Source organism: Gymnogyps californianus, chromosome 1 (genome assembly GCF_018139145.2).
Source record: "Gymnogyps californianus isolate 813 chromosome 1, ASM1813914v2, whole genome shotgun sequence".
NCBI classification, from domain to species: Eukaryota; Metazoa; Chordata; class Aves; order Accipitriformes; family Cathartidae; genus Gymnogyps; species Gymnogyps californianus.
In genome coordinates, this window is record NC_059471.1 from 12,334,974 (window position 1) to 12,359,316 (window position 24,343).

General features: G+C 46.0%; 1 protein-coding gene across 1 annotated transcript in view; it reads right to left on the reverse strand.

The window, feature by feature from the left end:
• Window positions 1-6,402, reverse strand: part of MTMR2 (myotubularin related protein 2) — a 64,610-nt gene extending 58,208 nt beyond the window's left edge. Inside the window, exon 1 of the mRNA XM_050890807.1 lies at window positions 6,366-6,402. The gene's annotated coding sequence lies outside the window, so the exon portion shown is untranslated. The remainder of the gene's footprint in view (window positions 1-6,365) is intronic.
• Between the last annotated feature and the right edge of the window lie 17,941 nt (window positions 6,403-24,343).

Below are 24,343 nucleotides of genomic sequence, written 5' to 3' on the forward strand. Positions count from 1 at the left end.
CATTTCTAATGTATGCTTGCTGTTTTTTTCCTCAACTAAGCTTTCTGGTAACATAAGCCCTTTGGTGTATGGATTAGGTCTCTTTTTACACTACCTGATACCCTCAGCACTGAAAAACTATTAACAGTAAAGCAGGTCATCAGGAAAAGACTCATGAAAAAGAAGATGTGGACTACTGATTCTGCTGAGCCATTCAAGAGGTGTTATGACCCTTCCAAATGCAGTTCTTGCCTTTGTACCTGAGCTATAAAAGAATTAGCAAAGGAAGGGAAATGATAAAACATCAGAAATAGATAACAAAATATGTTCAAGACAGGTGTTAACCTGTAACTGAAGTCACAGCAGGACTACAATCATGTAACAGACAGGAATTGTGTAATTTGACATCGTCAGGTCATCCTCAATCTTAAAATTCAGGTTCTGTAATTGCGTCTCTGTTGTAAATAGCCTGTAGTTAAGGAACTATGTGTACAACTCAAAACTGTCTAGCAAATAGACTGTTAGTCTACATAACGTTACCATCTCTCTTCAGAAAAGGCAGTGCTTGATGGGACCCAAGAGAGTCGTGTTCTGAGCCTAGCTTTACTGCTCAGCAGCTGTCAGATCTTGCCTCATCTCTCCACAGCAGTTTTTCATCTCATCCTTAGACTTTCTCACTCTTCACCAATGTCTCAGCAAGGAGTCTCAGCACTCGACTGCACATCCAAGAGCTCAGTAAAATTACCCGCCAGGCATTAGTAAAAATAGAGTAGTCCTGGCTTAGGCACATTTAAATAGTTGGTCCTTGGCTCTTCAACACAGAAATCATCGCCTTCTGTATCTGTATAGCAGCTAGAACCATGGCATCCCAAATTCCTGTGAGGCCTTTAAACAGCAACAGAACATTAATTACAATACAAGAAACAGGTGAGTGTCAATTGTATTTTATATTCCTAAATGGAAAATATACTTAAAAAACAAACATATACACTTTTATTGAATGGTCAGAGCCTGGACAAAGAGATGTGCATGTGCCTGAGAGAGGAAAACTTCTAAGACTGAAGGTCTCACACCCCAAGAGAAGTAGGAATGGTTTCTGCTGAATGCGGGAGCAGAAACATGCATGCCAAAGATTGCTACTAAAAACAATTCCCGAGTTCTTCAAAGGTAACGGTTTCTCTTCACAAGTGCACTGCATAAATTAAAAACCTCTAAAATCTTTTTGACTGAATGTTATTTTCATTATTTTCTGCCCCAAATCCTCAGACTCTAATAAAAGATTCTCCTCACTTTGCAAATGTATATGCAGGCAAAACTGCTCTTTATCCTCACAATACACAGTACATGAAAAAACTATCTCAGAATGGACTTCAGTTGCAAATAAGTGTTATAAATTATCACTCACATATTAAAATTAATGATAATGAGCCCATCTGGAGTTGCTAATTGGTTCTAGGCATAGTGTTAAGTTTCTCAGATGCAAAAAACAGTTCATTATCAACACTCAGCCGGCAACATACTTGTCTTTAATGGCAACAACTCTTGAGAAATCCTGCTTCACACATACAAGAAATCAAATGCAAGAAGTGCTCTCAAAGCCCATGAGGAAAATGACAGCTACTCACATTTCACTGAACACTAGAACTGGCAAAAATCTTCCCTTTCAAACTCTAACTTCAATGACTCATCACAAAACAACTCAATCAGCAAAGCGCATACATCTGGTAGCAATGTGGTGCTAGTGAGCCCTCCTCCGCCAACAGCTTACAGACCCAACTCCTTCCAGCATCACTCTCACCCGTGGGGAAAGAATTCCTTCAATGTAGCCTTAAATCAGACCAGGTATTGACAGGACCTTATTTGAGACGAAGCAGGGAGTTCATACCTCATGGAGCTATTGCTTCAACAGACCTTGCTGCACTGATTTACACAGAGTTTATGTTTTCAGAGTTATCCCTGCAAATATAAAGACAAGGAGCATGATTATTCTCATATGCTTCAGTAAGAGTGCAATGCATAGGATCCACCGTGTCTGCAGACGTCTGTGGATGATAACCACCAGTAGAGAGGTGGTAACAAGCAACCAGAAAGTGGTAACATCAAACATTGCTACAGTCACGCTGGCAGGAAACATCTGCCCACTGCCTTATCTCTTTCTCTCATTTTATACTGAGGTTGAAATATCACTGACATCTCCTACAGCAGTTTCTTTACAGTACAATCACCTCCACACTTTTGCACAGGCAATACAAATTTACCTTCAGCAGATCTAACATAAAGCCTCTTAGATATCTCATTGGACTGTTGTGCAGACCAGACTGCAATATGCTTTTTCAGATAACATTTCAGAGGAATACAAAGAGATATACATTCATTCAGAAACTATGGCACATAATCACACAAATTGCATGAACAAAATGCCTAATAGCTTTTAATGAAAAGTAAATATCTGAAGTTTGATATCACCTTTTTCCTAAAGTCATGTGTTCTGCTAAAGTCATACATGGCTCTATCTAGCTTTCCTTTCACAAAAGGAAAGATTATGGTAGAATTTTGTTGTTACTTTAAATTCCAAAGGTCAGAGGGTCCATATGCAACTTCAAATTAAAAAAAACAAAACAAAAACCCCACCCACAACTCTACATACAAATTCATTTTAAGAGTGGTCTTTGAAGAAGTCTGATTAACTAGCACAGCTGAAAGGTGTTTACCACTCACTCACCCAGGATACCCAGGCCATTTTACAGATATAAAAGCAGTCCATAACACTGAGTAAAGCTTGCTCTTCTGGACATAACTGTGCTGTAGGTTATCAAACATTAGAATCAGTGTTTTACCTCACTCCTTTTTCTGTCTCACAGGTTGTTCCTGGCCTGACACTGCAGACACATGAGCGCTCCTCGGAAGCTGCTAGTTAAATATCACCGCAGCTCTTTATGAGTAGTTGGCTCATGGTCATCTGTCTTCCATGAGAATAGGATGCAAGGGGAAAGTCCATCCCAATTATTGACCTCTGGAAACCACAGAGAGCTGCAGAACCCAGTGCTGTGCCACCCTAAACTAGCACTGGGTGAGACGGCTTAGATTTGAAAAGCAGAAGAGCTGTTTCAGCACAACTATGAGGGCAGCTGAGCTAATTAGCTGTGACCTGCTCATTTGAAACTAACTCAGTATTTCCACATAGAGCTGGGGATTTTTTTACCATGTACAAACAGCTATACTGTGAGTCTCAAAGAGTTTTTCAAATATTTTTCTAGTTGGGACAGAAAGTAGGTAACACTTGTTTAGTTATTCCCATATCCTACTCAGGGAGCACAGGTACAGCACATTACTAGGGTCTATTAAAATATCAAAGCAACTTTCACTGTCAGATGCCATTATTGCCATATCTTATGTGCATTATTAAAAGACAAATAAACATATATATGTTCTTTAAGGCACTTATTCATGTGAGCAACCTTATGTATAAGTAAACCCTATCAACCATGTCTTATTGAGGAGTTAGATTGTATCTCTAGAAATACGAAACTTCCGAGCTGGAGCTGAAAGAATCTGAAGAATGTGTTGCTGTATGTATTTAATACTAGCACCTTTCCAAATCTTCCATAAAACAATTCAGTCATCTACAACTCAATAAGGCTTCACATTGCTAGGTAACTGTGAATCTGGGATGAGTGACCTTCTACTCATTTTTTTGTTGTTGTTCCTTTTAAATAAAATGGATTATAAAAACTGATGACAGCACCCTCACGATTCATTGTGCTCCTCACATCACTCCCAAAGTTAACTTTTTCTTTTTAAACAAAATCACTTAGTGAAAATGTGTTATACCACTATAGTCATAGGTTAACAATTCAAAGTTGGTCTAGCTATTAGACCACAATCACAGAGATGAAAATAAGTATATTTCAATGCATACAAATAGTCCCATTAGCTTCAGAGGCATTGTTCTGGTACATCAAATCAGACTGCAGTGCACCTTTAATGAACAAAAATTTAAAAAAAAAAACCAAACCCTGAAAATGGATCTACAGTCCAATTCATAGGAAAATTATTTACTTGTGCATAAGTATCAGTAGATTTGCAGGGGAAGCTGGTAATAAATATTCTGAAGGTCACCAGGCATCTCTCATTACAAGAACCTTATTTTACTTTCTTATAATCTTGCCCTAATCTTAACCATTTCAACAAAAAAGTTTCACAGCATACACCAACTCAAGATAAGGGGTTTTTTTATTAATAACTGCAGATGAAAAACATTTATCTATTTCCAACACCTGGCTAGAGAAAAATATATTTTGTTTGGAACACATCAAAAAAAACTGGCTAGCTTTCTTCTAAGAGTTCTAGATGTTGGAGCAGAGACTTGAAATTCTGAAAGCTTTTGGATAAGCTTTTTTATATCCCAAGAAATCTGTTCAAGACTGGCCCTTTCAGGGCTTGGAGGACATAGCCTTGTGCATGCTCAACAGAAACAGATTTATCATCTCAATTTCCCAACGGTTCCATCTGTGCAGGGCATGCTGCTGAGAGGCTGAAAAGGAGTTTCCTTGTAGCTATTGGCTCTTCTGAGTTAAGCTTTCTTTTGTGTCCATAGGCTTGTGTCTCTTACAGTGACTGACCTCCAGATGGGTCCAAGTTGCCTGAGCTGATGTAGAGGGAAAAAGAAGAGTATATTGGGTCAGTGAGGTGAGGAGGAAAGAGGCCTGTAGGCATCTGGCAGGGCATAGGTAAACTGCACAATGAAACCAATACAGAGAGCAGAGAACAGAACAATTTGATGAAGGAGGGTGAAATGAGGATGAGAAGGCATGAAGGACTCAAGAAGGAAGAAACCTGAGTGCAAACTGTGCACTGCCTGTCTGCGGAGCAGCTTTGCGGGAAAGGCCTTGGGGGTCCTGCTGGGGAAAAACCAAGCATGGGAGTACAGAGATGCTGGCAGCAAAGAGGCCACCAGCACCCTGGGCTGCAAGAACAGAGGCAGGGCCAGGAGCTCCAGGGAAGGAACCCCCTCTACTCGGCATTCGTTAGACCGCTTCTGGAATATTGCATCCAGGTTTTAGCCCCCCAGTGCAGGAAAGACATTGATGAGCTGGAGGGAGTTCAGGGAAGCGCCACCGGGATGGTGGGGCTGCAGCACCTGCCTGTGAGGAGAGGCTGGGGGAGCCTGGAGCAGAGGCTGCTTCAGAGGACCGAAAAGCAGCCCCAGGACTTATGTGGAAGGTATCCAGGAGATGGCAATGGGCTGCCCAGAGAGGTTGTGCAGTCTCCATCTTTATAGGCTTTCAAGACCAGACTGGGTAAAAGCCACGAGCAGCCTGATCTGATCTCAGAGCTGTCCCTGCTGCGAGCAGGAGGCTGGACTGAGGGATGCTGAGATCCCTTCAGCTTGAGTTACCCTGTGATCCTACAACGTGGGCATGGCAAGGGCAGCCAGAATGGGACAGAATAACCTTCAGCGACCAGGTCATCCTGCTCCTACGCCCCACCACGAAACCTAGGGCCTCCCACACCACCACCCCTGTCCATCAGCCAACATCCTCGCTTGGTACCCTACCGCACTCTCCTGCGTGAAACACATGGCCCAAGCAAGACACGCTTTCGAGTGACAAAATTCAAACTTCACTGATAGCCTGAGGAGGGTGGGAGGAACAGGACAGTCTCCTTTCAGCTTCTGTGGCTTAAAGACCTTGGAAATTACCCACATGGCATTAAAAGTCATTCAGACTGCAAAGTCAAGCTCTCAGAAAAGCCGTGAGGACAAAACCACAAATACTCAACGCACCCCAGGAAATTTGTTACCAAAAAAGGACAGGATAAGGCCTAGCTTGGGAACAGCAGCATGCAGGAAGGCAGCTAACAAACCTGGTGCCCTCCCTGCCCTTCCACCAGAAGCTCACCTGTACCGTTGATTTCCTAAATCCATTCACTGCACGTACCAAACACAGGTAGCACAGCTTTGGTTATTTAGAGAGCTTTTATCGAAAGGCTGGCGGGGGTGGCACCTCCTGCTCTGACTAAACGCCTGTCAAAGAAACCGGCTTGGCTGCAGTCAAGCGGTGCCCACGCCTGCCAGCATGCACCGTCACCCCGAGGCCACCCCAAGCGCCGGGACACCCCACAGGGACACCCCGCCAGCGGGGAGACGCCAGAGCCTCCTGCCCACGGAGGAAGAAAATGGCACCAGCTCCATCCCCTCAGTTTCCTTTTCCTTGCCGACCCCTCTTCGCCCTCTTCCTCTCCCCCCACGCCCCGCGATGGCTCTTGACTGACGAGAGGCCCCTCAAACCGCCGAGCCCCGCGGCGGTGCGGCAGCGGCAGCCCGGCCCCGGCCCCCCGCGGGCGGCGGCGGCGGCGGCGGGGGGCGATGGCGCGGCGGCCGTTACCTGGAGAGGGAGTCGCCGCTGGGCGGCCGCGCCGCCGCCGCCCGCCCGGCGCCGAGGCTCTCGCAGCTGGAGCTCTCCTCCATGCCGGGCGGCGGGGCGGCCCCGGGGCGGGCAGCTGTCTGTCAGCCGAGCGGCGGGCGCCCGGCGGGGCGGGAAGCGGCCATGTTGGCCCGGCGTGCCGCGCGGGGAGGGCGGGCTGAGGCGGGGCTGCGGGGAAGGGAGCGGCGGCGGCCGCAGTACCTCCTCGGGCTTTCTTCCCCTCCGCCCGCAGTCCCGGCAGGCGGCGAGAGAGGCAGGGGAGCTATGCAGCCCCGTCCCCTCGCCGGGCTGAGGGACGCGGGGCAGGGGGCCGGGCCGCCGAGCTCGGCCGCCTGAGGGAGGGGAAGGGGGTTGTTGCCGGCCTCCCCTCGGCACACCCCCGCCTCCCTTCCCGCAGCGTGAGCCTGGCCGGGGTCCGGGGGCTCCTCGTCCCTCCAGCCTAGAGGGCAAGAAGAGGGCGAGAGACGGGGAGAGCCAGCCAGCGAGTGGAGGTGTTTGTTCATGCGGGTAAAGAATTGGCCAGGATCTCCCTTTTTGGCCTCTTGAAAACCAAGGGAAGGCGGCAGCTCCCGGGTTGCCTCCCCGGGGCGCGGTGGTCATTCCTAAGAGCAAGGAAATGGTCTCTCTCAAGGATCCCCCTTGAAGTCATCTTCTTATATGTGTTAGGCTAGCCTGCTAGAGGCTCTGCTGAGACCCCCTCTTGTGCTGGGTTGTGTACCCATAATAAAAAACAGTCGTGCTCCTGAAATTTTTCGTTGCCCATATCTGCTCAAGAATCCCCTTTGAGTTTATCCCTCAACTGGATGGGGCAGGAACTCTGGACCATGGCAGGTCAAAATCACGTGAGTCTGCAGGGTGCCGGCACAGATCCTCTGTGTGCTCGCAGGGAGAGAAATTATCTGACTAGCAGCTTGTGTGCATACGTGACGATTTGTGCCCAGGAAGCTTTGCAGTCACAGCTCGGTGTCAAATGTTCCACAGGAAGACCCATGGTACATTCAGTTCCTTGGAGCAATTCGGTGAGCAAGAGAAAAGCTCTTGGCATTGCTTACAAAGACTGGGGAATTGCATCTTAAGCCTCCCATACCCAGCGCGAAGGTGTCTTCCAAATGCACAGCTGTTTTAGCAAAAATCCCATGAGGCAAACAAACTGAAACGCTGGGGACATGTTAGTAGGCAGGTGGGTTTCCAGTAGGGCCTGCTTCTTGGTAAAGAGAGCACCCGATGTCAGAAGCATCAGTCCAAACGGACCTCCCTGTTTGAAACACTACCTCAAAACAGCATAAACCCTGTATCTTATAAACATCTGAATACTCTGTGGCCGTAAAATGGTTACTGAAACATCATCGCTCTTTGTGCTCCAAGGGGTAAATTAGCTGATGTATCTATTTCTGTTGTTTCCCGTTTTGTTCCTGTCATCAGAGCGTAGCTCCAGAGCAGTTTAAATCAGGCAGAAGCCCGTGAACACGAGCAGGATGCTGAAGCGGGGTTGCAGCAGCCCCACCTGAGACTGCACGATGTGGCTGTGACATTGCCTTTGTCACCCTTTCCTTTAGGGTCTGTCGGCTGCTGTTGAGCAAGGTTGATGTGGGACGGTTTTGAAGCTGGTTTAAACTTGAAAACACAGCTTTGTCAAAGCAGGGTTTTTTTCTGTATTTTTTACTTAATCTTCTGAACAAAAAGTTTATAAATTGGCAAATGAGTTTCTCGGGTGGGGTTCAGCCTAGAAAATTGAGTTTGTGGAAGCTTTTCTAAAACGAAAACTCTGTTTTCTGGTTAGAGGTGAGATTTTTGTTTTAAAAAATAAGCTAATTGCTAGTGTTTTATTGCAGTGTTAAAATCCAAACAAAATGCTTCAACATTATTGCAATGAAAAGATTGATAGACCTGTGCTTGATTTTGTTCCAGCTGTAAAATTTTTTAAAATGTTGATTATTTTTTTTTCTCTAGTTAGGGGCAGTAGACCTTTCAGAAGTACCACTTATTAATGGAAAATGAGATACTAATGAGATACTCTCTCCCCCCCTCTTCTCTTTAGCTTTACATCCCCACCTATGTCTGGGCAAGCAGACGGTGTCCTCTTCGGAGACAAGCGGACAGGGGGTGCTGCAGCAGCAGTAGTTTTGCATCTCTGGTAAGCAGTCACGCAGTTCCTGGTAGCCTTTTCCCACTGGTGCGCTCTTTTCCCAGCCTTGCCGAGGATGGAGTTCCTGACGGTAGTAACCCTTGGGAGAGGTCAGCGCTGTAGAACTAGCACAGAACAGTGCATGTCTCCCTTTCAAATCTTATCAAATAGCCTTGTGGTGAGTTGATACTACCTCTATTCCCTCTGCTAAGCTTAGTTTGATAGAGGTGCAGTTGTTTAAAAAAAGTCAAGTAGGAATAAAAACAATATATAAACCTCCTTTGCTATGTGAAAGTATTAGAGTGCCTTCCTTTCTTCCTAATTTGCTATTGATGTGGCATCTCTAAGTAGTTTATTGATGAAGTGCTCTATTTGCTTTTCACTGCCCTGTTTTGTTCTTGGCCTTATCCTCAGGGCCTGTGAAACCCTTTAGAAATTCCCACTGGTGCTTTGTAAATGAGAACAAAGCTAATCACCTCCTGGATCTCTCCTGCTGCTGAAAGAAACTAGCAGTCTGCTCAGTGAGTCTTTTTGCTCAACAATACCACATTTTCAAAGTCAGTCAGAATTTTCTCTCTGTGAAGTGAGTTACCTCAGGGCTTTTACAAGTGATGGAGAATTAAATAAAGACCCTGACATAACCAAAACCAATTAAGGGCAATTCACAAGACTGTTTTATAACTGATGCAAAATAAGTGTAGTTCAGTCTGTTAACCTACTTTTGCTTGCCACATCCCTTACCATTATCTTACAAGTATCATCATTTGGGTTTTTTATGAGGGAATGTTCTGCCGTTTTGTGATTTGAACACAGGAAACAGTAAAAGAAAACTAACATCGTGGATAAGTAATACAGTTATCTGTGTTCATCTTTAATGCTATGTGGCTGACACAGCTGAGGTAGATGATATCCCGAAAGAGAGAATGAATGACAAGGAACTTTCTTGAATCAAAGGTGTGAAAGATTATTTCCAAGTAAAGGAAAAGCAGATATCCTCCAATACTTTCTGAAATTGTATGTGGTTGTAACTTTTGTTTATACCACATAAGAAGTGTAAAATGCATAGCCTGGCTTTCTTAGGTGTTTAGAGGCTGTCAAAGCTCTGGTGAATACAGCACAAAGAGGATAATTTTATGTACCACGTAAAACATGATTAAGTGAGGGGAAGTAAAACTTTTGCCTCAGTCCTTCAGTGTGAAAGGGAGATAGTATTTGTGTCCATTGTATTTAAACTACGTGTCTGTTGAGTAAGGGGCTTTCTAGCTCTGTGAGTATGTGTAGTCCATACATCTGGTATATGATAGATGAATGTGCCAGATGTTACAAATCCAGATGTTCTCATCCCTGGAACTTCCCAGCTTTGCTGCTGCACAGCCAAACACAGACCTGTCATGTCTCACACTGTGAGCACAGTGCTCCCCAAAGCTAGGGACAGTCACGCATCCCAGGCATCCTGGCACAGCCTGCTCATAGGGCTCTTGTGGGGATGTTTGGTCGTGGTCTGTGACTCCTTGACTAAATGTACCTGGAGCATCGGGTGCCAGAGCAGAGGAGGAATCATGCTTCTACAGTGGTCAAAGGGTGGACCATGAAGCAGGACCATGTGCTCAAATGATTCTCTCTAAGAAAGCATGCTCCCCTGCTGCAGTCTTTGTCATAACCTGCCCTTACGTGGTACAGCTCATCAGACATTCCCCTCCCTCGCCCTCTTCCCCATCACACAACCCAACATGGTTATTTGAAAGGCCTATAAATAACAAGGGAGCGAGAGCCCTAATCCCTTCTGAAAATGGTCGCCTTGTCCCCTTCACTCCAGTCCCAACATTAAAATCATATCCATCCTAAAACTAGCTCTCCTTGCTGGAGCTCTGTGGATCTCCCATATTTTCCCCACTATACTCATACATTCCTGTGCCATGTTAGCCAGCACATTAAATAATTCATGGCAGTGGCAGCTTCACACACTGTGCCTTCCTCTCTAGTAGTCCACATCATCGAGTCCAACAAATTTGCAGCATGACTCAGTCCCATAATTGTTCTGAAAACCACACAACCAGAGACACCCTTGTCTCTCCCTTTGATTCACTGAAATGGTTCTCAGATTTATTACGTTTTCTTGTCTCCTTGATGTACAGCTTAAGGGCAGTGGGCAGCCGACAAAAGATTCTCAGCGCCTTGGGAAGGGCGGATTGTCACTGGCGAGATCCCACTGTGATGTATGATCATCAAATCACACTGGAGGTGGCATGTGTTCCTTTTGTCAAGCCCCATCAGCTGATAAAGTATGAGGTCAGAAACAGCGAGAGCTTTGGCACATGCAGGGAGGCTGATGAAGAACAACGTGCTGTGGCTGTGATTTGGAGCTGGAGCTGCTTGTGGTTGCAAGAACATCTGTTACAAGATGGTCATGGGGCACATGCACAGATTCGATCCTGCTGATGCATGATGCCTGTGCCATTGAAGCTGGAAACTAGTCAAAACCAAGAGAGGGACTTTCAGCTACACTTAAATTGTCACTGTGTCTCCAAGATTCCTGTACTTGAGGTTAACCTGATCAGAGTGGTCACCTTAGCTCACCCATGATATGGTTCTTTACTGGCTGTGATGGCACCCTGACAGTGCTTTTGCCTTGTACCCCTCACGTGTCCGATAGAAGCAGAAGCTAACGATCAATGGGCCTCTGACACTTCTTTTGTCACTTGATTGGGGGTTTTTTAGGCAGTCATGCACATATTGGTGCAAGGTGTTACAGATGTGGAGCTCTGAACTCAACCTGGGCCTAATCCTGCATGCTATACCTTGCTACCTGTTTACAGAGCACTTCTGATGGGCAGAATATTTATTCTGCTTGCTGCTCTGCCTGTGTAGTTCTTTCTTGTCCTCACTCCCACCACCAGCTCGTGGCTGCTCGCTGAGCAGTGAGGCGTTAAATATCAGACATCCTGGTAAGTACATCAGGATCCATCCCAATGTGTGCTCAGTGTGTACAGACCACCGCCTGGAGTCAGGCATTTCACCCGGCTTTTAATTGCCTGATGCTTTTAATTTTTAATGGCCTCTGCAGCTACTGATTTATTGCAATGTACTGTAGCATGCATTTGCTTATAGCTAAGCAATGATACCAGTGCAGTCCAAGGCTGACAAGGTAAGTACTTTAGTGCTGTAGCAGACTGTGAAGTCTGAAGGTGCAGGCACCCTGCTCTGGAGAGCACGCGGCTGCCTCACCTGCTGTGTGCTGCATTCCTCGGGCTCTAGGGGCAGGACTTCCATTACATGCCACAAAACATATTGTAGTTTTAGAAGATCAATTTTTAGAGTCACTTCAAATAAAGTAGTGTAGTATCTTTCCTCCTGAAGGACTAAATGCATCACAGCAGCTGTCTGGCTGTCTACAGGTTTGGACTGCAACACTTCAGCAGCTCCTTGCCATCTTGTAATGGTCTCCAGTCTGGCAAACATGAAGTAAGAATTACTCACCGGAGTTAAATTTGAAAGTTCTGGCACTTGTTAAACCACCACTGCTGGAAATAAATGTATTTCCAGAACTTGTAGGGTGATCAGGCAGGAAGGAAGGACATTGGGGTAAGAATTGGTTTTGATATTGTCAGCCATTAGGAGAGTGATTTTCTGAGGTCTCAGCACTTGCACTGGGCAGTCTCATTAAGATGGGGATAGGTGTTCATATGCAGAGTAAGAGCCTCTGTACCTCTTGAATCTCAAATCTTTATTTTACAGTCCTGATTTATACACCAATTTTCAAGCAAACAGTCATTTTAAATACAGGTAATTTTCTGTCTGCATTGTCTGAAATAGTACTGTCTTTATATTGTGTATGTGCACACAGACTTCTCAAAGTGAGACCTTAATCTACAACTGGTGTATTTAATAGCTACAATTAGGGAAATGGTTAAGAATACTTGATTTTATCTCATTTATGCTTCTTTTCCTATTAAGGAAGATGTGCATTTGTGGTAGTGTTTTAATAAAACACAATAAAATGATGATGGTAAGATCTGGAGATGATATTAAAAATGAGAAGGACACATCTAGAATATAAAATACAGTAGGAATTGATTCCTTTTGGTTTCAGTTTTATTTACCTCAATGGCTGAAATTTCCATGTGGAAGGCTCATACAGTTGTCTGACTTTCTTTTAGAAGCAATAGGGTGTTCAGCTCTAGTGATGTTGCAGGCTTAACAGTGAGTGAAATACAAATGAAGTATTTGAGAGGTGTTTGATGACCTGCTCTGTGTAAGTAACCTATCTGTAGTGGCTGAGCTGTGGAAAACATTCAGGAAGCTACTGAAGACACATTAAGCCCCTGGATACAACAAGGGAGGAAGCTTACTGCCATTTGCAATGGTACTGTAATTTGGAGATGGCAGATCACAGGGTTGTCAATAATGCCAAATAAGAGGCACAAGGAGCAAATTTAAGTGCTGGAGACTTGATTAATCGCACTGCTTAATTGTTAGCTTGCCATCTGGGGTGGGGAGACTGCTTCAATCTGCTGCCTTCAAGACACTTACATTGCCTTTTCAGATTTACCACTGGGCGAACGATCTTCAAGATGGAGCTTGCCCCAGTGATGCCTCTCAAAAGGCGGTGTGGGATGGGACTGCGCCAGGTTGGGCTCCCTGCACCCTGCGCAGCCTCTGGCACAGTAACAGCAAGCTGTGCCTTCTCAAACAGCCCAGTGCTCTCCTGCCGCACCTCCAGATGTGCAAAGCATACTTGTCCTTTCCTGCCATGAAAATACCTGCCTGGTGGGTCTCCCTTTGTAGCAGATGTGCTGATTTGAAGTAGCCTCCAAAATAAAAATGACATCTTAGTGCCGTGTCGGAGCCAGAGGAGAACCAGGCTCAATATAGCATGGATGTGGCCAGACCGCTCCAGAAGGAGCTGGTCCTAGTGTGAGCAGAAGCCAATTTGCTCCACCTGGCTTCATGGACAGCATCATCTCTCTGACCGCTTTTTATTTAGCAGTGTGGACCTACCCAGGGAGTTGTTTGTCATTGCCTTCAAGGCCATTACATACCCAGTATGGGGATGCTGGTCAATGCTTCTAGGAGCACCAGACAGCTGGAAAGGGGAGTGCGTGCTTCTCCCAACAGGGTAGTAGCGAGTGGCTGGTCAGGGAAATGCATAGCTGCAGGAGCATGCAGTGTCCTACAAGTGGTCTCAGACTCTAAAATTTTGGCATGAACTGAAAGGATGGGTTACTGTTACCGTTCTCGTAGACATGACCACCACCTCCCTCCTCCTGAAGCTAGTTTTAGATCATGGAAGTAGCAGCCAGCTTGTTCTTATCCTGCCACTTGTTTTGTAGTCAAATCTATGTTGCATTCAACAAATGAATGCATGAAAGAAATATTTAGGCTGCGATGGCATGTGTACCAAAAGTTAGGAAATGCCTGGTTTAAATTTCCCCGTATGAGAAAATGGAGTCCCTCTGGAGTCCTCAGTACAGGAATGACATGGACCTGTTGGATCGGGTCCAGAGGAGGGCCACAAAAATTGTCAGAGGGCTGGAACGCCTCTCCTATGAAGAAAGGCTGAGAGAGTTGGGGTTGTTCAGCCTGGAGAAGAGAAGGCTCCAAGGAGACCTTATTGCGGCCTTTCAATATGTAAAGGGACCTTATAAGAAAGATGGGGACAGATTTTTTAACAGGGCCTGTAGTGACAGGACAAGGGGTAATGGTTTTAAACTAAAAGAGGGTAGATTCAGACTAGATATAAGGAAGAAATTTTTTACAATGAGGGTGGTGAAACACTGGCACAGGTTGCCCAGAGAGGTGGTAGTTGTCCCATCCCTGCAAACATTCAAGGTCAGGTTGGATGGGGCTCTGAGCAACCTGATCTAGTTGAAGATGTCCCTGCTCATTGCAGGGAGGTTGGACTAGATGACCTTTAAAGGTCCCTTCCAACCCAAACTGTTCTATGATTCTATGATATAACCTGAATGGATCCCGTTCAGACATCCCATCTGTGTGCTGGATGCAGTGAAGGTTCAGGACAAAAAGCATGATGGGACTGTGTAATTAAAGATCAGTTTAATGCCTGCATGTAAGCGTGGCTGAATTCAGGTTTCACAAGCAACTCCAAATGTGCCATTTCTGGCCATATTCCAGCATTTGGATGTCAACTGCTTCTACCCCACATAGCAAGACTCTGATGCAGTGCTGATATATAAATTCCTGCAATTTGTGAAGGCCAAAACTAAGCATTAATTATCTTACATGAGTGTAATAAGTCACCTTACTATCTTCTGCAGTCAGTGACCCCTGAGCCTTCAGTACTGTAACTGTCGTGGTTTAAGCCCAGCCGGCAACAAAGCACCACGCAGCCGCTCGCTCACTCCTCCCCCCCGGCAGGATGGGGAGGAGAAAATACAACAAAAAGCTCGTGGGTCGAGACAAGGACAGGGAGGGATCACTCACCACTTATGGTCCCAGGCAAAACAGACTCGATTTTGGGGAAAAATAAACCAATTTAATTTGTTAACAACCAAATCAGAGTAGGATGATGAGAAATAGAACCATATGTTAAAAACACACCTTCCCCCCACCCTTCCCTTCTTCCCGGGCTCAGCTTTGCTCCCGATTCCTCTACCTCCTCCCCCCAGCGGCACAGGGGGCAGGAATGGGGGTTTCAGTCAGTTCATCACATATCGTCTCTGCCGCTCCTTCCTCCTCAGGGGGAGGGCTCCTCACACTCTTCCCCTGCTCCAGTGAGGGGTCCCTCCCATGGGGGTCAGACCTCCACGAGCTTCTCCAACGCAAGTCCTTTCCACGGGCTGCAATTCTCCACGAACTGCTCCAGCATGGGCTTTCCCACGGAGTCACGGCCTTCTCCGGGCCCAGCCACCTGCTCCGGCGTGGGGTCCTCCACGGGCTGCAGGGGAATCTCTGCTCCACCGCTAACCTCCATGGGCTGCAGGGGGACAGCCTGCCGTCTCACCACGGGCTGCAGGGGAATCTCTGCTCCCCCGCACCTCCTCCCTTGCCTTCTTCACTGACCTCGGTGTCTGCGTGGTTGTTTCTCTCACATCCCACTCCTCTCTTCACTGTAGCTCCTCTTCTGCTTCTTCCATATTCTTCTTCCTCTCCTTCTCTTTTTACTGTAGTTCTTCTTCTTCATCTTCTTCATCTTCTTTATCATCTTCTTCATCTTCTTCATCTTCATCGTCTTTGTCTTCGTCTTCTTCGTCTTCGTCTTTGTCTTCATCTTCGTCTTCTTTGTCTTCTTCATCTTTGTCTTCTTCTTCTTCCATCTTCTTCTCCTTCTTCTTCTTCTTCTTCTTCTTCTTCTTCTTCTTCTTCTGCTTCCATCTTCCTCCACCTTTTTACTATCTACCTCAGCAGTCTTTCCCCCTTCTTAAATATGCTATCCCAGAGGTGCTACCACCGTCGCTGATGGGCTTGGCCTTGGCCAGAGGCAGGTCCAAGTTTGGAGCCAGGGAATCTTCTAGCAGCTTCTCACAGGAGCCACCCCTGTAGCCCCTCCCCTGCTACACACAGCCAACACAGTAACTCAGAGACTCTGATGGTCCTGATGATACCCTCATTTGTCTGTGCATGTTTGTGTGGTTTGGGTCTGGGATGTTTGAAAAGGATTGCTGTCTCATGTGTTTGGCTCAAAAGATGAGGAGGAGGAGTACAATCCAGTATCCTCTTTCCTGCCCTTGAAAGGCAAGGGCCTCATGTCCTTGCAATTTGTTTGAGAGATTGAGAGGGACATACGCTACTGTTGGGGCGTTTATGAAGGAAGATGACAGCCCTCATTTCTCAGCTGGGGAATGCCTGCCCCTGACAAGGAAGGGAAAGGATGAGAAGTAAGTTTTAGTGATGGATCTGTTGGCACTACTGTGGAGGGAGAAGAAAGAAGCCTAAGGCAACCTTTCTTTTTTTTGTTTCCTGCCTGGGGATGGCACCCCTCTGTCCATCATGAGGGCCCCAGAGTGGTGTGATGGGACTGTGACGTGAAGCACAGTCCTCCACCATCCCCCAGCTGCAGCTGCTCTGGCAGCTCAGCAGTGTCTCCAGGCAATATCTGCTGCTGCTCTGCCAACAGGTTCAGCCCATCCTCAGCATGCTGATAGACGAGCTCGGGTGGTTCGTGAGCAGAGACAGGTTGGAGGCTGACGCTTTGGCTGGGACACGTTTGCTTTGGCCAACTGCTACACAAGCAACTGCAGAGAGCAGAGGTGCTTGTGGGGTTGGCAGTGCCTGAAGCCAGCAGGAATTCAGAATGAGCCCTGGCTTGAACCATCAGCGTGTGCCTCACAGCTCCCTCAGATGCTTCAGTCATGCTGGAGCGTTGCCAACATGCTTTCCAGCCTAAGGAAACTGAGAAGTGAAATAGCAGAGGTTTAACATTAAATGTCTCAACCAAACAAGAGTGGAATTTCCCAGGGCAAAGATACTTCTTTACCCCAAGAGCATTCCCTGTGCCAAGTACGAATACCTGCTTCCAAAAAATGGAGGTGTGATCCCTTCCCAGAGAAGGGTCACAAGAATCCTTTGTAAAGGCAAGGGTTAAGTAACGTTAATGTAGGATGGACCAGCATACCCAGTAAGACATGTTAATTCGCTTTTAGAAAGGAAAAGAAGGAAAGGAGAGAAATGTCCTTGTTCTGCTCAAACATTTCTTCATGGACAAGATTTAAAGCCTTTGGCTGTATGAATATATTGCTCAATAACCTGAATATCTGTTAGCTCGGTGCCCATTATAAAAACGCTTGGATAATATTCTATAGAGCACATTCCCACTCTGATTAAACTTAACACAAAACCGAATGCATTCCAAATTTAGACTATGGCGACAGTGAAGATGAACAAAGTTATTTAACTGAAAACCCTAACTGTGTTAGGTGATTGGCAGCTTAGGAAATCAGGGCTGTGTTTGCTCAGAATGAGTATTTGCTGTTACAAATAATTTTCCTTTATTCTCTAAGGATGATATCAATTGCTGCTAGTCCAAATTAACTGTTTCAGTGATAACATCTTTCACAGAGATAGGCTGGAGCAGGAGAGGGGAAAGATAGAATGAGCAAGGTTTTCACCTTTGCTCTGCCCCTTCTATAAGGAATAAAAGAGGAAGAGTAGTGAAGAAGAATCCATAAAAGCCCCAAATGCAGCTGGAAGAGATGTTCCCTCATGCAGAAAACAGCCATCGGTCTGCCTTATAAAGATGCTTTCAGAAGCACTGGACCTGGTATTTTGAGAAGATGATACTGGAGACAGAAAGGCCCAGAGCAAGAGCGCAGCCGCAGCGCAGAGCAGAGTGGCTGCCCCAGGCAGAGCTCTGGTGTCCGGAGGGCAGTTGCTGTGGGGTGTGCGCCACAACTTAGCCAATGTCCCCAAGGTCATCTAAGCTATGCAGAATAGCTCAGGATCAGGAACATGCCAAGGTATCTTAAGACCACTTTAGCCCTATTTCTGGAGCTGCAAGTTTCTCAGTTCAGTAAAAATCTGATTTAATGTCGTAACCTCTCTGAGAAAGATGTCTCTTTTCCTTTAGAGGCTCTCCATTCCTCCCCTTGCAAGCTAAGGCACTGAATTTACTTGACTTCTTAACTAAGCCTTCCCCCCAGAAAGCACCCACTGTCTTGAGAATCTCACCAGGAGTGTTTCTGTCTCAGATTTGCTTTTTCCTAAAAGGTTATAGAGAAAGTTCCCTGTTTGGGAACTTAAGAGCTCTGATTCTAGGTACAAGGCAGATTTAACAGCAGCAGCCAAACTGGTGACCACCCCTGGCTGCCCAAGAGAACTGCTCCTAGGAGAGGCCATGGGAAGCATCGCTCTGCTACTGGCGAATTAACCCACAGCCCAGCGTAGCGGGATGAATTGAAACCACCAGCCAGGATGCTTGCTTTCTGTTTCCCAGAGAGGAATTTGGAGCTGGCTTTTTTGTCCATGCTGGGGATTGTTCACTGGTATTTTAAATTGTGAACTTTATATCACCGTTTTATACTGCTGAATAGCATGTTCTTCACCCATCTGATACGAATCGTCCAGCATCTTTGTGTCTAAATCTGTTAGGTCATGCCAGCATTTTCCAGCTATTGTTTTAGGAGTCCCCTTCCAGTATTTAAAAAGGGGAAATATCTTCTTTAATATCATCTTCCAGCTTTGAAGCTGCGCTGAACAACAGAGAGAGACAAACATTTAATTCTCCCCTAATCCTTTAAATAACGTTACAAGCACATGGCGTTCACACACAGTTAAGCCCATCTCCTGTAGCAGCTGTATGTCTTCTTTTAACTCTGCCTTTAAAGCCTGCAGCTTCAACTGGGGTGGAACAGGAGCCCATGATACTTCATCCCGTGGTGGCTGTCTTTCTGGGTGGTATGGAGAGGGATGGTTTTCCATAATAAAGCAATCATCTGGATTGAATTGCAGATATCTAATCCTCACACAAGCTACTCCTGTTTCGTTTTGTGAAGTGAACAAAGACATCAACTTAGACATGCTCCGGGCTGGAGTCGGGTATCTCTGGGACCTTCTGATCATTCCAGCGATTAGCCAGCCTGCCTTGGTAACTTTAACACAAAAGGGCATAGAATCAAAACCTTTTTCTTCAGGAAAGGGGGCTCAAAATGAAGATTTCCTTAACTTCACCCCCCAGGAAAAAGACTGAAGGGGCAGGCAAGACACTTGGGACAAACCCAACTCTCTCAAGCCTCCTGCCGTGTTTTTATGGTATGGGAGCGGAGTGGGATTCGAGTAGCTGCATTACAGGACAGGGGGGGATGTGTGTTGATGTTCATATGAATTGGTGAATATTCATTGATGTAAGCCCCACAAAACCCTTTACTGATTTTTTTCCTTTTCTTCCTCAACATGAAAACTTTCTGCTTGTTTTCCATAGTTTTTCTGTCTTTCTGTGAGGACCCACGAAGATGTTTAGTCCATTCCACTGGCTGAACACAGATAAACCATACCAGTATCATTTCTGACAGCTGCCTAACCAGGTCCTGAGGACTTTCAGACCCCATACCCTACTCAGACAGTCCATCCTCGTATTATCCTTCCTGTTAAAAACTTCCACCTGGCATCTATCCTGAACACATTATTTCTTGGCCTGTACAAATCAATATGGGAATACGTAATCTTTTCCCCTGGCAGCAATGATTTATCCATTCAAAGACTCTTTATCCTCTCCCCACTCAAACTTCCTCTTCTTTAGGCTAAACAACCTTAGTTCTTTTCTATATATTTTCTAGACTTCTGATCATTTGCATTGCTTATTTCTGCCTGGAATACATCATATTACCAAGGTGCGCCTCTTCTGCAAGCAACGGTGGGGCTAAAATCTGAGGGCCAGACATCACCATTTTGAACAGCGTGGGCATGGGAGCCAGACTTTGGGCTCCTTTTTGAAAACCTTGCCTTTTTTCAAAGGCCGTAAAAGCCTGGTGTAAGCATTCTCTGATGAAAGCTTAGATAGTTTAATATTCTGGAGCTAATCTGCCACCCAAATGCACAGTTACACTGTGTTGCGGTGTTGGTGGCCATTGGGAGATTTTTCTTTATTGCACGCTCTCGCTGAAAGCTAAAACCGATCTAATAGCAGGAGGCTTTGGAGGCACAGCAAAGTGTATAAAAAGGACACTATTTAATTTTTTTTTTTTTTAAAGAAAAAAGAAAAAGAAAACCAAAATAGGCCACTACTGAGGCTTAAAAACACAGATGTAACAAAAGACTATTTCTGGGGTTTTGTGCTGTTTTGTGCACTTGAGCCACTTGCAAAAAGACTATATTCAATGTTGAGAAAGTAGTGAAATGTTCTTCAGGATGTTTTTTTTCCTGTTTTTTAATGATTTGCTTCTTTAAAAGGCACTATCTTGTCGGCATTTGAAAGCTTCTCTTTGTAACTCTCTAAAACACTCCAGACATTTTCTATGAGAAGGTTTTAAACTCCCCAGTATAAACAGATGGTCTGTTGGTATTTGTATGTAAGAAGCTAGCAGATTATATTGTAAAACAGACTAGACTAAGTATTTGGGGTTGGAGGGAAAGTTAATGAATAAGATTAGTATGCGATGGCTTTACTATAGTAAGATTCACACAATTAATCAAGACCGTTGTGGCACACTATGATATAAAGATGCAATGTAAATATGGGGAAACTCCTTTGATTGGTGGATTTGTTTCTTAAATGAAAGGAAAGGTTGACTTTGATGGAGTGTTATGCATGAAATTCTCATTTTAGCAGTACTAATGCAGTTAACTTGCTGCTCACATGTGAATGGGGATACCACGTAGCCCTGCGGCTTTGATCAGCCTTTTGGGAACACACATGGAGTTCCTGCCTCTGCTGTAGACATCCTGTGAGCCTGGTTATCCAACAGATCAAAGCTAACATGTTCACACTAAGGAAAGCACAGGAGAGAGTACAACAGGTTTCTTCACACCAGTTTTAATTTGATGTAGAGTTTGGTTACTCATAGAGTTACTATGAATAACATTATGCCAGCTAGAAGTCTTGCTGAAGGACAAGTAACATGGGAAAAAAGCACTATCGTAAGAGGAGAAGGAACTCAAAAAAGGAATAAACCATCATTGGCAAAGTTGCCGTGCAGATTCACAAAGGGTTATTTTGGCCAATGCATGTATTTTTAGACATTCCTCAGTATTTACCTTAAAGACACTGGTAAGTTTGATGAATCAAATAATACGGCACGTGCATTCTGACACATTTCTCTTTTTAAAAACTACACTTTTGGAAAATTTATTAAATTCCTTCTAAAATAAATATGAAGAGATGCAGCCAACTTGCTGCGTCCCCAGATATGCCTTTCCCAGAGAAAGTTAGATGTCTTTCACTGATGGAAATTACATTCATATATGAATTATACTCATATATTAACCTGACTGGCATGTATGCCCAGTCATTCATGAGATCAGTTTATGGAACTAACCCTATGGGCTACTTCTACAAGAAGCAGCTTTCCAAATCAGATCCTCAAATAATAACACAATAATTTCTAATAAAGTTTTCTCAGTCAGCTGGTACCCTGGAGCTAGTGCTCTTCAGGCACTAATTTAATTTTTTAAAAATGTTTTTGGCCTCCAGAATTGAGCTTCCCTGTTGTACTTAGAGACCAGGTCAGCACAAAAGGCAATTTGAATACATTCCCTGGTTTTATTTTCACCATGTCACTCCAACATAACGGTGTCAAGGGCAAACTCTGCCCTTACTTGATGTTCATTGACCTTCACAACGACCAGGAACCTTTCCTTTCATGTCAAATCGATAATGAGGGATAGATTTTGCCATCAGATCTGTTAACTTGAACATGAGCTGCGTGGATGCACCTACACTCAGCATTTCACCTGAACGCTTAACAGCACCATCGGATTTTCCCAATGTTCCTGGGCATGAAGGATAAAACAGAGCAACTGTGTCCTGTAGAACAAGGCAGACCAGTCAGCCAGAGTGAAAACATCACAGGCAGCCCTCCAAAGAAAGTAGATGATAGAGCATCTTTGTTGTCTCAAGCTGTGCACAGGAATGCATGACATGTCTGGGAAGAGCGAGCTGCACACCAGGCACATGCCAGCACAGCCAGTGGGGCTTTAACCATGCTGCCAGTGGGGCTTTAACACGGACTGGCTCTGCGTTTCACGTCCTGAGGATGACCAAGCAGCTCATCTAACCTTGATACCCAGGCAGCAGCAGCACAAACATCAACACATGTTCACCAGCAACTGCAGTCGCTTGCTGGGTGCTTGCTCTTCAGCACAGAAGAGGCTGAATCATTATAGAAAAAACAATTAAGCTTCAACTCTTTTATAGGAGTTCCTTATAATGAAAACGCAAGGTTGGCAAATGCTAGTTTGGGGTTGGGTTTCTTTTTTTTTTTTGTCCTGCAGTAAGACAGTAACTTGTGGCTGAGCTAGTTTGTAACAATTTTGTGAAGTAGAAGAAAAAATGAAATGAATTTTATATTTTATTTAAACAGATACATGGGATATGATTTGGAGCCCTGTTAAAGGGGCTCTGTCAAAGTGGTCTGCATAACCCAGAATGCCTAATTTAAAAATTAGGGTGATGTAAGCTTTTACCATGGTCTATGCTTTTACTGCGGCAGGATCCTCTCCATGTCATCCCTGGTTCCTGTGGCTGCCGGACTGCTGTGCTGCCGTGGGAGGGAGCAGTGCTCTTGGCTGTGCTGCCTGTCCGAGCTGGTAGCGCTTCCCGCCAAGTGATTCGGATGCAGTGGGAAAGGTCAGCCCTCGCCCAGATCTGGTGCAGTTCCTGCTGTGCCGTGTCTGGCCAGGCAGGGAAAATATTCACTGCCACCCGTGTCTCCCACCCCCTCCATGTGGTCTTGCTGGCTACATCTCCCTGGGCACAGGAGCCAGGTCTGGGGACATTTTCTGGCATGGAGGCCACGTGGCGCAGGGTGACTCGTGTTCATATTATTATACCCTCTTATCCTGCATCCAAAGTGGGAATGGCTCTTGGTCGTGGGACCTGTTTGGGAGGGCGGTCATTGCACCCAAGCACTACCAGGGACCCTCACAGCCTGGTGGCACAGACACCTGCGCTCCAGGACCTGGGAGGGGTCCCTGGCTGGTTTTCAGCTCACTGACATAGACGAAGCTTCTTCAGCCAGGCAGCAGCCCTGCCTGAGGCTCCCCAATCCCACCTGCCCTGTCTTCTGCCTTTACAGCCGGGATAGACAAAGAGGCACCTTTAGGACACGAGTTTCTTGACCTATTTCAGACGTACTCTCGGATGAGTGTGACTGTGCCCTATTTTCCACCCTTGAGTGCGAGGAGAGCACTGTCTGCCACCTGGGCTGGAGGTGCTGAAGCGAGGAGAGCGCCATGCACCTCCTGGGCACCTCCTCACTTCAGCATCTCCAGCCGGGACGGGGAGTGTGGGCACAGCCAGGGCGGCGGGGCACAGGGCCCGTGCCAGCATCCCTCCCCTGTCCCTCCCTGTGCAGCCCCCGGATGCCGGGGAAGGACACAGGAGCCATTTGCAGGTGGGAGTCAGATATAATGGAGGGACTGAGCAGCACTGGCAAAAAAAAAGGGAGAGCAGCAGCCAGCAGAGCTGGGGTTGCGGGGGGCAGCCAAGCAAGCTGTCTCCTTGCTTACTCCGTGGGGGAAGGTGAGCGGAGAGGGACTAAAAGGGTGGACACGCTTCGTGGTGGTCCCTAAGCATCACCAACAGCAGTGAAGCAGTTAAGGTGCGGGGAGCCCTTTTTCATTTACTACATCTGAAAATAGCACAGCGCAGCCTTCAAGCATGGGCAGCGCTGTGCTGACATTTGTCCCTTCGAAGCGTCCCCTCCGCCACCCCTTGCCGCTCAGTTCATGGGGCGGAAGAGCCACCCACTTGGAGATGGAGCCCAGCTAACGAGGAAAGCCTCTCGAGGAATGGGACATCACTTCCTAGGGGCTGGCCTGCTAAAAATAGCCTGGCAGGGATGAATACTTGTGTGAAACAATCCGCAACCCAACGTGATCTGGTACACGCTGGAATTTCTTTAGGCTAAAATAAGGCGTAATGCAAGGCAGGCAGGGAGGGAAGGAGGAGAAGCCTGTTGCCTGATTTCTGGCATCTTATTAGGGGTCTCTGCTAGTGTGGAGAGAGGGGCAGGGCATGATCCAGGGCAGGGCATGGGCTTGGGGACCTGGCCAGCCCTCTCGGGGTACCTAGCTCTTGGGGTACCCAGCTCTCTGCTTTAACTTTAGCAGGATCCCAGAGCAAACTGCTGTGCTGCAAGCCTACATGAACCCATTCACCAGGAGCTAAAATACCATGTGTTATTTGTTAACCCTTGCTGGTAAT